This window comes from Stenella coeruleoalba (assembly GCF_951394435.1).
Source record: "Stenella coeruleoalba genome assembly, chromosome: 9".
In the NCBI taxonomy this organism is placed as follows: domain Eukaryota; kingdom Metazoa; phylum Chordata; class Mammalia; order Artiodactyla; family Delphinidae; genus Stenella; species Stenella coeruleoalba.
This window is the reverse complement of record NC_137155.1, coordinates 67,476,322-67,492,640: the sequence shown is the minus strand read 5'-3', so window position 1 is coordinate 67,492,640 and position 16,319 is coordinate 67,476,322. Positions and strand designations below refer to the sequence as shown.

General features: G+C 37.7%; 2 protein-coding genes across 10 annotated transcripts in view; one reads left to right on the top strand and one right to left on the bottom strand.

Annotated features, from left to right (window-relative positions):
- Nucleotides 1-10,708, bottom strand: part of LRRN3 (leucine rich repeat neuronal 3) — a 40,138-nt gene extending 29,430 nt beyond the window's left edge. The window contains exon 1 of the mRNA XM_079932143.1: nt 9,692-10,708. The gene's annotated coding sequence lies outside the window, so the exon portion shown is untranslated. The remainder of the gene's footprint in view (nt 1-9,691) is intronic.
- IMMP2L (inner mitochondrial membrane peptidase subunit 2) overlaps nt 1-16,319 on the top strand; it is a 969,308-nt gene that overhangs the window by 476,513 nt on the left and 476,476 nt on the right. The window lies entirely within an intron of this gene.

The window sequence follows — 16,319 nt, the reverse complement described above, 5'->3', positions numbered from 1 at the left end:
TGTTATACATCATTTCTTATCAATACCTCAAGGTTCTTTTCATTGATTTTGGATGTATCCATGGTCATTGATTAAATAACCATGATGGGGCATGTCTAAATGAATGACTAAAAGATAAATTATTTTAGAATATCTTTCCTTTCAAAGATTCATAGAAGTCTCTGTCAAGTAAAGTACAGAGTAGCACATTGATTTATAATTAAACATAGTTATCTCAAAAGGGAAACCTCATGCTTAAATGAAATTAAGAACTGAATATACTATGACTTTCAGTGTTGTGTGGGAAGGATGGGGTCAGGATGTGGTGGTTGAGGAGGAGTTACTATTCTAGATATGAAAAAATTCTTTATGAAGCAGATTTGAGCTTATAGGTGCTTGTCATCTTTCCTAGGTGTACACAATATAGAAAAATATAAAGAAGTTTCAAATATTTCCTAAATCTGGTGAGCTACATTCAGTGGGGAAGGATAGGGTTAAAATATTGTTCTGCATGTTCAGTTTGCAAGGTATTTATGGTCTGGAAAACATTCCTCATTTTATTCCTGATATCCATTCCCTAAGAAATGGTAAATATCTTAGATATTCACAAGTGCTTTTGGAATTCAACTATGATCATTTTTTTTTCCATTACACTTCTGAAATTACACAGATTAATGGCAATGTTCAAGTAGAAAATCCACAAATAATACTTTTCTTTTAGATTAGTTATATTATATTAAGTGTTCATTATATTATTCATGAAATACTAATCAGGTTGCCCCATGTGGTAAAACTGAAGTTTGATTAATTATTATATAAGCTTTCTGAACTTTGCTGAGAAACTTACAACTATAGAAAGAGGCTGTTGTTGGATGCTTCTGTATGAAAAGTAAAATGCTTCCCAAAGGAGAAATATATTATGCTTATTCTAATATATATATATGACATGGGAGGCAAATAGCATGATTTTAATAGCATGGGCTTTGGAGTCAGACATTCAGGGTTCAAATCAGGACCCTGATACAATGGGAAGTTGGGCAAATGCTTCCCCATCCTGAGCCTCTGCTCCCTCACAGAGCTGTGACGTCAGGTGAGATGAGGCGTGTAAAAAGCTTAACCAGGGTCCAGGTTGTGGTACATGTTGAATAACTGTTGCCCAGCATCCCCCTTTTCTCTTTCTCCATCTCACTGTTATGTATGAATGTAAGAAATAGCAGGAATAAAACAATCAAAAGTTTAATTTAAAATTCTGAAAGTCTTTCTTTATTTCGTACCTGCTTTGAGTTAGGTTATTCATGATGCACAGATATTTTAACCTTTTATCACCTTCAGCTTGAATTCATTTTTCAGTTGCCTAATTATAATGGTTAAAAAAAAAAAAACTTCATTCTGATAAGAAAAGACATCTGAGCATGAGCTCGCTAAACCCTATTCCTTATCATTGGAAGAATCCTCAGTAACATTTTGGCCTTAATTTCACATTCAGCTTTTTCTATGTAGGACAGTCAGATTGAAGGACTCCCCTGATAATCAGCTCTCTGAGGAGGTCACTCAGAAGAAATGCTGAAGTTTTGCAAGCAGCTGTGATAGAACAGTTCTGCTGAAGTTTTAGGTTTGGTTCAGCATGTTCCTTTTGAAAAACGGATTATGGCTTTCATCAATTATCTTTACAGAGCTGGAAGCTTATTGATAATGAGGAGGATTGATGCATTTCATTGACAATTGATAATCATACTAGCAGTGAAATAGTATTCAGATTGTTTTCACCTTCCTTGTTTAAAGGAGATTGCATGAGGAAAGGAAGGATCCACAGATTGGAGTTGGACCCAGGAAGGATTGTTATAAATAATGAAAATTGAGACCTGCGGGCTAAGTTTTGCATTTCTCCTTTGTGTCAGTTATTGTGCCTAGCGACCTCGGTTAAAGAAACATGTTGAATTCTACTTGACGGAAAAATGGTGAAGGAAGAAGTCTGTAAGCCACCAGTCAAAGGTTGGCCTGTGAACTGCAGAAATCATTTTAGTTAATCAAATGGATAGTGATACTCAAGTACAACTAAGTAAATCATTACTTTTTTCTCAGAAACCAAAAAAAGAAGAAAATATGAATGAATCCTGCCAAGAGATAATATCCTAGTATGAGAAGAACGCATGCTATGAAATGCTAAGTGGGTTGATTGTATTTGGATAGAGAATCTGACTCCTCGAAGGCAGTACAGACTAGTTATATTTAGGTAATACCAACAGGGAAGCAGTGCTGCCTGGTGTACAAAGGCATGATATTTAGAGCCAAACTGACCTGGTTCCTTTATTTAGTTCTGCCTTTAATTAGGTGAGGCAAGTTGCTTTTCTTCACTAAGCCTTATTTCTCTCATTTGTAAAATGGGATTAATAATAATTACTATTAAAATAATTAATAATAATAAAAAACTTGCTTCATATGATTATTATGAGGGTTAAATGAGAAAATTCACATGAAGTGTTCAGCAGTGTTGGGCACGGAAAATGCCTGTATATAGTAAATGAGATCTGCTAATTCTGTGATCATTCCCTTAGCCAATAAGGGATTGTCAAAAGAGACATAATGCGATTTGAACTCATAAGGTCTGTGCTAACAGTATTTTATGTCATAAAACATGTAATTCTTCATTTCTTTGATCATTTTGTCCAACAGCAGCAGAGTGTGTGACACAGTTTATAGTGTAAATGAAAATGAGACTTTGATATTTACATGGAATTTGCTTGCTTGTTAAAAGTAAAGTAACTGATTAAGGAAATGGTACTTTGGCAAATGCCTCATTGATTTTAAAAAGTTAGCTGAACATCACCTTACGACACACTTTGAGCCGCTTTAGTGTTTGTGTAAAAAATGCGTGGGTGATAGACTACAGTAAGAGGAACAAATATAAATTGTATGTTTGGTGAGTGAATCAGTTCAGCTATTCACACAAAGAATTGACTTGTTGGATGAATACAATCTAAGCTCTATCTTATAATGGCATTTTACATGTTTTTCATTCCAGAACTATTAGGAAAAGAGCTTCCAAGTTTTCTAAATGCTTAGAATATATTTCTTTTTCATATATGGTTGTAGCATTGTTTTTCTCATTCCATTCTACTGCACTTTCTCTTCAGTGATACAGCATTGCAACTTACACTCAGGCCCATTTTCACCCACTCCATTGTTTTACTGTCAGTGCCTTAAACATGTGCAGTGTAAGGCCATTAACCCTTTGGTCTTTGTAGAAATCAAAATACGATCAGTCTAGATGTATACTGAAATTACCTCCTGCAACTACTGAAATTTCAGAAAAGTCCATTGTGGTCCCATATACTCTGTAGAATATATTCAGTATTTGGTGTTTCTGAGTGACTGATTTTTTGATGACAATAGAATTAAACGTGGAGCCCAGAGACATTGTTAGCAAACAATGATAAGACCAGTATGTCTTGGGGATATGAATAAAGCGGTGAGAAAACTACTCTAATGACATAAAGGCCAATATGAATTATACCTCTGAAAATACATGTCTGCTGTTAGCATTTTTTTGAGTTTTTAGTTTTTCGTAACAAAAGTAAATTTCTGACAATGTAATTTAAATGCCCTGACCTTTCAGTGTTATGAGACTGTAAGATATTATGGAGCAAATTTTACCAGTGGAATGAATCTACTAGAATATTTGCCCTTGTTCCTTTATAGTCATTTTATTAATTTAATTTCCTAATTTTAGAGAGCGTTTGTAATAAAGCGCATTCAGTCCTCTCTATCACAATGCAAATGAGGCCTCTTTAAGTATTTTCTGTAATCAGAATATTCAGTATTACTCATGTCATTGGCAAGTGTTGCAAGTCCTGAGACTTGCTGAAGGCCATTGCTTAGCCATGGCCCGTTAGCAGGCTCAGTTCCAGGGGCATACATTCTCCCCTTCCTGGAGTCAGTGCTTTGTACAAGTCAGGAAACACTGCCTCCTTTCTCACTCCTCAGGGAATTAAATCCCAGGGGTTTCAGGTTTATGGAAATAGAAAATATTGCTTGTTGATGCTAAGCCTTTCAAGTGGGTCACTGGGGAGTCCATGGGCCTTTTCAATGCAGACATGGAAAAAAGTGGTGATGTTTACACCCCTTCTTAAACAGAGTAGCTGATTATCTGTAGAATGCTTCACCTTCTGCAAGTAAAGCTTTACATGATAACCTTTAGAACATGTGTTTCAGGGATTTTCATTTATTCTGACGATGACATTACTTTTGAAAGATAAAATCTCCCTTAGAAAGGGCCCTCAGTAATCTGAATAAATTTACTGGCATTTTGAGGTCTTTGTGTGCCATTTTCTCTCCAAGATTAACTAGAAAGGAGATGCCAAAGAAGCTGCTTTACTAGTAAACTTTATCCATTGGTGTTGCTCCAAATGACTTTGACGACTTTGCTCTTAATTTTCCAACAACCTGGAACATGCCTGAATAATTTACTCATCCCATTTTATCCAATTTTTGAGACCTTTGCCAAGTATCTGTTTATCAGAGTGCTAATGCTGTCAGACAAACGTATGGATGAGTAGGTAGAAGACATGAATCTTTTTATCCAAGAGTAGATGTTGGTTGTGTGTTGTTGTTATTGTTGTTTTTCAAATTTAACTTGGGCATATTATTAGCTGTGATGTAAATTAAGAAGTACAGATTTTTAGTTGCAGAAATCTATCCTCATATAGTGTGGTATGGTACAAAGGCCATAAAACTTGAAAGGGTTAGGCTAGAGTGGGATTTCAGGAAAAAGGGAACGAACATTTACTAATGGGCTCACAAAGTGCCAGGTACTATGATCATTGCTGTACCATCTTTGGAGTGAGGCTACCCAACTCCTCCACACGTTAGCTCCCTGACTGTCACAATTCTCTAACCTCACAGAACTTAATTCTCCAATCTTAAAAGAGAGGTGATCATCATTACTCCCTCAGCAGGTTGTTGGGAGGAGCAACAATACTGTTTACTCTGTACACAGTATAGCTCTTAAACAAATAGTCACAATTACTGTGTTATTTTTTTGTATCCTCCTTTACTTCCCCAAAGTTTTTGGGTCAATTCATTGCTATTATCTTAGCGAAATGTGGAGAGCACATTTAGAAACAGAGAAATTTGCCAAAAAGAAAAAAATAGGGCTGTGAAATTAAGGAGGTATGTCACTGTCTACAAAGGCTCTTACTTTTAACTTTGGAAATGAAAAGGTAAGGCAGAATGGGGGAGATGGAGAGAGGAAAGTAGGGATTGCTATTCTGAGAATTTCCTCTGTGAGGTGTAGAAGCAAAGCATGAGAATGGACACTGCATATAAAGAGGACACATGTAAGTGCCTTAAAATATTACTGGTAAACCCAGTAAAAAAGGATTGGAGAGTCTCTTCAGAATTCCTGGGAAAACTTACAGTGGCTGATCAATAGCTGAATTTCTATAGGTGAAGGAGAGCAGTATTATTATTAAAATGTTTTAAAAACAGGGCAAATCTCTAATTTTTATGACTTATTACAGAATATAGTAGACTACATCCCAAAGACAAATATTTGTTTGTGAGGTACTTAACAAATCATATTGCTTCTATTGTTGAATGTCTGCTTTTACTTTTAGAGTGCTTGATTATCTGGATAAACACCTCCTTAAGTTTTTTTTCTTTTGCATATATCTATGAGTCTTTTCTTTTACTTTTTTTTTTTTTTTTTTTTTTTGCTGTACGTGGGCCTCTCACTGCTGTGGCCTCTCCCGTTGCGGAGCACAGGCTCCGGACGCGCAGGCTCAGCGGCCATGGCTCACGGGCCCAGCCGCTCCGCGGCATGTGGGATCTTCCCCGACCGGGGCACGAACCCGTGTCTCCTGCATCGGCAGGTGGACTCTCAACCACAGCGCCACCAGGGAAACCCTTATTTTACTTTTTAAAGAATATTATCTTTGGAAGAGTGAGCAGGCAGACCTTTAACAGACTGCTGGAGGGAGCACCCTGAGGGGTTCTACCCTAGGCCTCCAATAAAGAACTGAGTGATTTGGGGTAAAGATGTTAAACCCTTTGGGCCTCAGTTTCTTCCCCAGTAAAACGAGCATATTAGACCATTTACCAAAGGTCCCATTCAATCCTAAAATTCTACTATTATACGAAAATCTCTTCCCCTTCTTCATTTCCCCATGCTGAGGTTGTGTAATGTGCTTTTATGAATGGCACCTTAAAAACTAGCCCTCCCTCATCACAACCTAAAGATAAATTAACATAGTAGCAAACAGTTATATACAAATATAACAATTATGCAAATACAGTAGATGGCCCAGTGGGCACTGCATTTCTTCACAAAATTTGAGAGGAACATTTTGTCATCTCTGCTCCCCTTGACTTAATGACTTCTAAATAGCGCCAACTGAGATCTATTTCTACCCCTCCCATCAGGTTAAAGAAACATTTATATCTCTCCCTGTTACTTTTTCTATCCTCTGGCACCACCTACTTTCTTTCTATGAAGTTTGATTTCCTTCTACTTTGTGGCTGAGGGAATGATTGCTGTCATGTACTACTTGCTAAGTGTCCAACCAGACATCACTTCATCAGAAGAGAGCCAGGGAGGCATGCACTGCACAGTGTGCGGGACCTGTGTTCAGTTGCTACGTTGGGAAGCTTTCCGAAGTGCTGCTCTCGCAGCCAGCATAAAAGAGCTTTACCTTTGGCAGCCCTGATGAGATATACTGTTGCTTTATGTTTACCTGCTTTTTTTAGTTGCATGGGGCCGAGGAGTGATACCTAAGTGATCACACCCTCAGAACCAGGTCTCCATGGAACATCTTAAGTGGCAGCAGATGTGTCCAGTGTTTCTCCAGATTGGCTGGAGCTACATTATTTTAAATCGTTCTTTGGGGGCATCCTCACTGAGGTTAGAAGTAGGGACTCATTTTTTAGCATGCTATATTACCTTCCTTTTAAATGATCTCCTTCAGATTCCCCAACAGATATCTCATCTATGACCATCTTCAGGGGCTGCTAATTAAGTAATACTATCTAACTTACATAAGTGTTATTTTTTAACTCAGATTACAAACCTTTCTCATCAACATAATTATTTTGTAGTAAATATCGCAGTGGCATTTTACACAGGCATTTTGCACCAGAAAAAATTCAGAGTTGGGGGAAGAAAGTAAAACATCGAACCCATCTTGTGGCCAAAAAAAAAAAAAGAGTAGGTGTAAAAAAGATGAAAAATAATAAAATACAGTTAGTGAATTATAAGTTGATTGCTGGGCTAGAAGGCTGATATCACTGTTTTTAAGCTATTAACAGCAGCAACAATAACCAAAGAAAAAAATTCCACCTACTAATCAGCATTCTAACTCAGCATGTTGCCTGTGAAAAGCAACACTCTGAAAACATGGTTCTTTGAAGCTTGTCTTGCCAGAAAGCTATTATTTCTGGTATAGCTACATGATTGGGGAAGACTGTAGTTAAGTCTTGCAGGCACGCTCATATGTCCATCATCTGGCATTGGTAGATGCTGATCAGATCACCAAACTCCCTGGCACACACTGAGTGACAACCCCGGGGTTCTGGAGTGATTGTATTTCTCAGACTCAAGTGGGCACACTATTGATCTCTGTAATCCACAAAATATGTATGTGAGCTTTACCAAGGTTAAAGAGTGAATCCACTGTTCTTAGGTGTCATTGATTGCAATTTTAAAATAGCTTGGGTAGGATTTAAGAGTGTGTGTGTTTGGTATGGAAAGTTTCCCCAGAAAAGGTCTAGGAAAAACTGAAATCAATACTGCAATGCTACATTATACAGGAGTTTGAAATCCGGAGGTTGAATATCTGCTTCAAGCTTTTTCTCTTGGCTAGGAACTTAGGAGGTACCTCAAAAATATCACATCTGTTCTGTGACAGAAGGCACACTTCTAATGAATAGCAGAAAAGCAAATATACCTTTTCCTCCTTGTAGTGAATCATTTTGTTTTCCTATAGATTACGTGTGGCGTTTGAGGCAGAGCGAGCAAACTTGCCAATATTTTGAGCTAATGCTTCACCACCTTTCATTTTTCACTCTGAGCAGGAAACCTCTTCTTAAACTTGTTCGTTTTACAGAGGGAAAATTGAAGCCCATGGCATATTGTCAGAGCTGCTTTATTGTCATCATTTACAAAGGTCCCTGGAATTGACTTCTTACATTACATATTGTAAAGTGACTCATTTTTTGACACATTTATGGGAAAGTGGCAGGGTCTAAGTGGCTGGTTACTGTCTCTTGGTTTGGGCTCATATTATAAACTAGAAAACCAATAAAAACTCTGAAATTACAGTTGTAGAGAAAAATAACGTGCAGTTCGAAAGAAGCAGTCTCCATTAACTATTTGGTTAGTTGACCTAAGGGAAAGGAGGAGGGAGCTGCAGAAGATGAAATGTAAATACTTGGTTTGTTTTAATGTCTTTACGGGATCCATTAAAGGGGGTAGTGAATGTTGCCATGAACATCCTCAATTGATGTTGTCTGTTTGAAAGCATATTCTAAGTAGCTAGCTTCCTTTCATACGACTGGAAGTATAAATTAACCCACACTGTATACCATGAATCATCACTGCATAGAGATGCTCATAGTTTACTGAGAGTAATTCTATCTCAAAGGCATTGCTTCTGAAGCTAAAGAGGAGAAATATAGGGTATAAGCAGTATTTATAGTGCCAGGGCACACTGTTTTCTAGATAGATATTTTGAATCCTTTTTTTTTTTTTTTTCACATTGTCCCCTTTTCACTAAATGAGGAAGGTTCGACTCATTCTCATAGCTTGCTTTCACAAAAATTAGACGCACGGAAACAAGGACATATTGTTAAAAATGAATAAATTAGAGGAGAATTAAACCTTCTAGCTCAGTAACAGCACAGGGAATATAGCCGTTGGTTTGAACAAACAATCTTCTTAAATAGGAAATGTACTTTAAAGCCATCCTGCTGTGATCCTGTTAATTACCAAAAAAAGATTAGAAGTCTTCTGGTTCATGGGATCCTTTTACCTAGAGTTGCAGCTGCATAAGCAATCAGACATTTGCACTGTCCCTTCAGACCAGCGAGGGGATGTTATTAAAGGGAAGTCATTTACCCCAATCCGTAAGATGTAGCCTGGCAGAAATTCAATAACTGTTTGTGATATGCTTATTCTGCCACTCTGCTTAGTGGTTTTGGCTCTTGACATACAGCAGCATTTGTGTTAAATCTCCAACCACTAGGTGAAAGGGAGAAAAATGCCCCATTTGGGAGGTTGTTTTCAAAACAGAATGATGTGTGATCTGCTTTTCATTACAAGTACTGTGAAGAAAAAGCAAAATTCCCTCGCCCCCTCTCCCTCTCCTTTTCTCCTCTGGTCTTCTCTCCCACTGTCCCCTTATCTTCTCTGTCCCTCCTTTCTCTCCTCCTCCCCCCCACCCCAGCACTGCTTTTTCTCTCCCACTCACATCCTCTGATGGGCGTTCAAGCTAGTAAAATTCATGTTGGAGAATCCCACAAACACAGCTAGGCATACACAGAGCCGGAGGGCTTTTGCATTTGAATTTCCTCTCAAAAATGAAATGGAAAGAAAACTGCTTTCAGAATTCAGACAAGAAGAGAACATCAGAGGAGAATTTAGGTGTAAAAAAAAAAAAAAGAGCATCAACTAAACAAGAAATAGAGCGTATTTATATAGAAATGCATATTTCAAACTTACCCTGTAAAAGCGGTTTCTGTGCTACACCACCTTCTGTGTCCCTGCGTGCTGGATTCCTCAGTTCCTTAGTTGCTATAATCACATGGTTGTGTTCTTGCCCGGGTGTAAATAGGTGCATACGTGTGTGTACTAAAGTATACACAAACGTGTACTATAGATATGCACACATGCAAGCAATCTTATCTCTGTATTCTAAAATGTAAACGAAGGCGGGAGGCTACAGCTAGGATTCCTTCTTTTTCCTGGAACTCTTTCTCTCAGTCGGCAGGCTGAAGCCCTCAATCCAGTGAAGAGAGATCCTGGGAGCTGGCTTTATTTCTCCTTGTTTCCATGGTGGTTAGTGGTGCATCGTTCACCCGATCAGTTGTCACACTGACATGGTGCTGCCTGCTCAGCGGTCATTAATAACTGAACACCCTCCACTCCCCAGAGAGGGGCCAATCGCTTCGGACTGCCAAGATGTAGCGCTCGCAGCTGCTTCCGTCTGGTTGGCTGAAACAACCTGTCTGTTCTATGACACTGCTACTTAGGATACAAATAAGTGGAACAGCCTTGCTTATTTTCCTAGGTATCATTCCCTTCCTTCCCTCCTTCTTTCCTCCCTTTTTTCCTCCCTTCCTTCCCTCCTTCTCTCCCTCCCTCCCTCCTTTCCCCCTCCCTTCTTCCTTTCTTTTATTGAGGGGGAGGAATTTTTGACAAGTTTTCCCATTTTTGGATTCTCAGTCATTCAGAGAAACTGTGTTTTCTCTCTGAAAATAGCAGGGCACATTACTAATAAGGATTTCCCAAATATTAAAAGCACCAGGGAGGGATGCAGAGCTTCCGACTCCTTCTCTGTAAAGTTCACCAAGGGCTGTATTATTTAAGAAGAGCGTCTTAAAACTGTTTGAGTGGCATTTGGTTTTCTGTAGGTCCTACTTAATTTAGCATATGTGCTTGTTGTTCAATAACACTTTTTTCGTTTGTTTTTAAAGCAATGACATTTCTTACCTGGACTGACCAATTTTTTAAAATTAAGCATATATTTGCTTCTCTATAATTCACAACATTGGCATATTAAGAGGGTATTTTTAAAAATACATTTTTCCAGTTAACATTCACTCACTTCTCCTTATGTGATGAAATTAATTAGCCAGCCACATATGAATGGGTACGTGTGTCAGGGTGTTAGTGGGTATCTGTGTGTGTGTGTTAGGGTGCATGCTTTACTAACTCTGGGGAAGAATTTCACCTGCAATAAAATTAAACCCTCAAGAAAATGATTTCTCTTTGTTCTTAGACCTATTAACTCAGAATTTATATTTACCAGGAAAATGTACTATATACACCACATGTAAAACACCCACTGAATTATCAGAAATTTGAAAAGAAACACAGAAAAGCATAGCGATGTATGTTTCTGCAAGGACACCTGTGAGTAAATAGGCAGCAGTTTTTTAAAATGCATGTTTTACAACCTTAATTAGCATCCTAGAGAAACATCTTGTTGAAAAGGACGGAACATGAGGATTAATTTATCAACAGGTCCAAAACAGGTTGGATTTATGACTCCAGCCCTGGTTTTGAGAGACTACCCTCTAGTGGAGTAAAAAGAAATGGCATTTTCATGTTACTGGATTTACTTGGGGAGGGGAAAAAAACATTCACATCTAATTACTCCTTAAGTATTTATTGAAATGATATAGACCAAGAGTTTACATTTATTATACTCATAATACCAGTTTTGTTTCTAAATACTAAATGTTTTCTCTCTGTGGCTTTCTTTAAAATGTTCCCAAATGCTTTATTTTTTTCTTTTATAAAACTTTATTCAAATGGTTCTTAACCTTTTGAATAAAAATAAGTTCAAGACATAAGTAGTGTCTTGTTTAACCTAGTAACACTTGTTTCAGAATGCTCCCGTAAGAGTTTCTTCTTTACTAGACACTCTAGTGCTTACGCCGTAAATGTTAGGCACCTACGGTCCAGTATCGGGAACGTTGTGATGCACTGTGTCTACGTTTACTTTAATGTACTTGTGATAATAGTAACTCCCCCAATCTTACTCTCTCCAGTGCCAATTTCTTGCCTATTCCAAATAATTTCACCACTGGCAGATTTTTATTTCCACATATAGAAGAATTAGATTAAAATTGTGATAACTACGTGAAAAAGGAATTTTAGTTTTATACCATTGGTTCCTTAAGCATTTCATTGTGGTTGGTGTTGACTGTATAATTGACAAATCCAGTTATCAAACCAATTATAATGGACTCCCATAATGAAAGGAAGTGGTGATAATCAAACAGATGATTAAACTCCTTTCTTGGTTTATAAATGAAACAACAGTCATAACTAATATTATAAATTTCAGTCTCTTTCAGAATTCAAATAAAAATCTAAGTTTTAATTCAGTGAGAGTGGAATATTTTAAATGCTACCTTATGCTCTATCATAGGAAGTTGTTTTAACTTCCTGTGATTACCTTTTTCTGGCATATGGGAGATGAGATAGCTTTTCTCGCAATTGTCCTTTTGGTGTAGGCACATGATAAATTCAAAAGATTTCATACCATTTTTATAAATTTAATATCATGGAACATTAGAAATGAGATTTCAGTGTGAGAGAGAAAATAACTGGCTTTGGATAAAAAGAGTGAGGGTTTTGTTCTTTGGCTGTAGTTTCCTTTTGATACAAGAGCACCAGCAGCTGAGTAGAAGCACTATATGTTTCAGGTGATTTTTTACTTTTGCATCAGGTCCATCATTTGTTAGTAATGAAAGGTAGCCCTCCAAAAAGATACGTTAAAAACTTATTTAATTATCATATCTATATAATAAAATACCATGTGAAGACATTAAATTGTGACAGGATGAGGATTTGGGGGCTTTTGAATTAGTACAATTGTGAATGGTCATCAAATGAGAAACAAAGTCTTAAAACTCTAATGCCGTGAGTCCTAAAAGTTCGAGAAACGTGATATGTGCACACAACTGGTCAGAGAGAGCAAGACTAGAGCCCCACAGGTCTTCCAAGATTCTTCCGCTATATCACCCTCTTATGATTGATAGGTCTCTGCTTTTTCTTCTTTTCCTCCTTCCCTTTTTTTCTTCTTTCCAAGTTTTTTTTTTTTTTCCTTTAGAATCCATTGCAAATACAGTGTATTGCATGGATGTGCATGTCAGCTGCCTCGTAATAAATATCTGCAGGGCTTCCTGAATGAGTACTCAGTTCTAATGAAAATGTATTGAAATGATTTTTAAACATAAATGAGTAATTATAGCCCTTAAATTATGTTGAAAGAGCTCTGCCTGGATCATCAAATAAGAAAATATAGGGGTGCAATAAATATGTATTTGTTGATTTAATGGTTGAAGTTAAGCTACTCATTTGTGAAGGTTTATTGCTGTTCCGTGGAATCCTAGGCAGCGTTTGCCTGTGTGCTTTTGTTAGAGAAGTAGTCTGGGTAGTGGGTCAGAGTGCAGGTTCTGGGGAGAGACAACCTGGGTTTCAACGCTTACCTTGCCGTTTTCTACCTTTGTGACCCTCAGCAAGAACTTAACATCTCTGCATTTCAGTTTCCTCCTAGGATTGTTTTGAGGATTAAAGTAGTTCATATATTTAAAAGCTTAGAAAAGTACCTGGAATATAGTAAGCTTGAATGAATGTTTGACATCACCATTATTTTCATTATTATCATTGTCATTGTCATCATATCATCATTTGTTCCAACTATCCCCTTTGTTTGGGGTGCTCTTTGTACCTTCCATTCTAAGTCCCTGCCTCTCACTTCATCTACCTACTCTGAAATAAGTTAGTTCAGTTCACATGCTGCTTCCCCTGTGGAATCTTCTCTGATCCTCTAACAAGATAGGAGCTCTCATTTGACCCACGCTAGCTTTCTTTATCCCTGCTATCACTTATCACTTTTTTTTAATATATTACAACTGTTTCTGTAGTTTGACCCTTTTTAGTCTCTAAGATTCTCCTGGATGGGGGAGGGGTGTCTGTGTCTTAATCATCTTTAACATCTATAGCATGTAAAAACATGGAGAAAAAAATGTTTTTTGCATACTGTTTGTTTTAAAAATTATTTGATCTTCACAACATTTTAATAAGGTAGATATTTTTATCCCCATTTGACAGTGTAGAAACATTGGCTCAGAGAAGTTAAGTTACTTGCCCAGTGTCCCAAAACTGTTAAATAATGGAGCTAAAATTTGAACTCAGTTTCGTCTGCCTACAGAGCCAAGGCTCTTTTTACTGCACAGGGCACTCAGTATTCATTTGTAAAATAAGCGAATGCTTGATTGATGACTGAGTCAACCGATTAAATGTAGTCAGCACCAAGGGATGCTAAAAATAAAAATACTATTCTAAAAAAGGAATAAATTGTATGCACTCGACAGTGGATGTTTTTATATAGTTACTGTTGGTTCAGTGTTAATGACAGAATTTTTATTGCTGGCACCATTTGGGAAATAGAGCTCTGAAGAGATGCAGTGCCTGGTTGGAAAGATGAACTGACAAGTTAAATACATGTGAATGGCCACTGATGAAGAGGGGCTGACACTGAGCTGAGAAGATCTTCAGTGGCACTGTCCATCCTCATCTGATTCTGATAGCAGATTTGCTCTTAAGTTAGAAACAGGATGTAAAGTGAGGAAACTTGGCTGTTTGTTAGAATGTTGAACTAAAGCAAGTTGGAGTAGTGTTCTCATTTTCTTTTTCAAGGGAGTTTTGAAAAGTAGAATTGGAAAAAAAATGAGATCCTTATTTAACTATAGGTCTTTTTTTTTTTTTTTTTTTTTTTTTTTTGCGGTACGCGGACCTCTCACTGCTGTGGCCTCTTCCGCCACGGAGCACAGGCTCCGGACGCGCAGGCCCAGCAGCCATGGCTCACGGGCCCAGCCTCTCCGCGGCATGTGGGATCTTCCTGGACCAGGGCACGAACCCGCGTCCCCTGCATCGGCAGGCTGATTCTCAACCACTGCACCACCAGGGAAGCCCTAGGTCTTGTTTTTTAATATGGGATATGACTCCAGTTGAAGGAGAAAAGTAATTTAACCTCTTAAGGAAATTCACAACCAAAAATGAGAAAGATGTCAGAAGTCAAGGAGATAAATCTCTGTCTTTCTGTCTCTTCCTCAGATTCCTCTCTTCTTCACTCTCGTCCTCCTTGTCTTTCTCTAAGTCTAAAACTGTCTCTCATCTTGGCTTCTCTCTGCTCATCCCTCATCTCTCTGCATCTTCCCTTTCAGAGGATTGACTTTAACTTCTTCTCTAGCCATGTAAAAAATAGTGAAATAGTAAAGTACATTTTTAGAAAATATATACAGGTAAATAGATAGGTAAGTAGCCAGATACGTAGTTCATAGGTTGCACAGAAATAACTGGAAAGAAATCTATCAAAAAAGAAAATATGGGGCTTCCCTAGTGGTGCAGTGGTTGAGAGTCCGCCTGCCAATGCAGGGGACGCGGGCTCGTGCCCCGGTCCGGGAAGATCCCACACGCCGCGGAGTGGCTGGGCCCGTGAGCCATGGCCGCTGAGCCTGCGCGTCCGGAGCCTATGCTCCGCAATGGGAGAGGCCACAACAGGGAGAGGCCACAACAGTGAGAGGCCCGCGTACCGCAAAAAAAAAAAAAAAAGAAAGAAAGAAAATATTCTAAACTATTGGTAGTAGTTATCTTTGATGGGATAATGGTTGTTTTTCGTTTTTGGTTTTGTTTTTGATAAAGTGCTGACCTGTATATGACATCATTTTTTAAAATTGAAGCATAGTTGAAATGCTGTTAGTTTCAGGTGTACAGCAAAGTGAAGTGATTCAGTTATGTGTGTGTGTATTCTTTTTCAGATTATTTTCCATTATAGATTATTACAAGATATTGACTATAGTTCCCTGTGCTATACAGTAGGACATTGTAGTTTATTTTATATATAGTAGTATATATCTGTTAATCCCAAATTCCTAATTTATCCCTCCTCAACCCTTTTCCCTTTGGTAACCATAAGTTTGTTTTCTATGTCTGTGGGTCTATTTCTGTTTTGTAAATAAATTCATTTATATCATTCTTTTAGATTCCACATTTAAATGATATCATATGATATTTGTCTTTCTCTGCTTCACTAAGTATGAGGGTTTCTTGGTCCACCCACGTTGCTGCAAATGGCATTATTTCATTCTTTTACAGCTGAGTAATATTCCATTGTGTGTATATATATATATATATATATACACACACACACACCACATCTTCTTTATCCATTCATCTGTTGATGGACATTTAGTTTGCTTCCATGTCTTGGCTATTGTTAACAGTACTTCTATGAACATTGAGTGCATGTATCTTTTCATATTAGAGTTTTCATCTTTTCTGGCTATATGCCCAGGAGTGGGCTTGCTGGGTCACATGGGAGTTCTATTTTTAGTTTTTTAAGGAACCTCCATATTGTTCTCGATAGTGGCTGCACCAATTTACATTCCCACCAATAGTGTAGGAGGGTTCCCTTTTCTCCACATGATAATGGGTGGTTTTAAATTTTCTTTCTATGCTTCTCAGACTTTCTGCAGTCACTATGTATTATTTTTATAATCAGAAATAATAGCTATTTTTGAAAAAAAGATATGAATTTCTTTTGGGGTAAAAT